The following is a 573-nucleotide window of genomic DNA, read 5'->3' as shown; positions in this document are numbered from 1 at the left end:
GCTTAGTTTTAATGGGTGTCAAAATTCTGTGACAGATTTTTGGTAAAGTTGTTTCCATTAAAAAGTACTGATTGGGGGAGAGGGGTTGTCACTTCGATGGGTAAAAAATGTAATTAATAATGTTGTAAATATTTTGTAGGGTGTCAGATGGTAACATGTCTTGCTAGGGAGACCGGATCATGGATGGGGAAGAGGCTTGATCACTGCACTGTACACCTGAAGCTGATGTTGTATAATATTGTATGTTAACTATAAGTGAAAAAAAAAAAATATATATATATATATAGTCATGGGGAAAAAAAAGTACTGATTTTAAAAACTAATAAAAGTTGCCATGCAAGAAATCCCAAATGGCCCACAAAACATTTTCGTTTCTACAATACATTGTAATTATCGTTTCTTTAATTATTATTTTTTATTATGAAATACACATTTTTTAGAATTAGTTTCAGCTGTACAACACAGTGCAATAGTTATACTTTTTACCCCTCGAAGTGACAACCCTCCTCCCCCATCCACCGCCCCACTTCCCCCAATATCATACATAACTATTACAATTCCCTTGCCTCCACT

This window comes from Hipposideros armiger, unplaced genomic scaffold, assembly GCF_001890085.2.
Source record: "Hipposideros armiger isolate ML-2016 unplaced genomic scaffold, ASM189008v1 scaffold_575, whole genome shotgun sequence".
Lineage (NCBI taxonomy): Eukaryota > Metazoa > Chordata > Mammalia > Chiroptera > Hipposideridae > Hipposideros > Hipposideros armiger.
Note: the sequence above shows the minus strand (reverse complement) of the source record.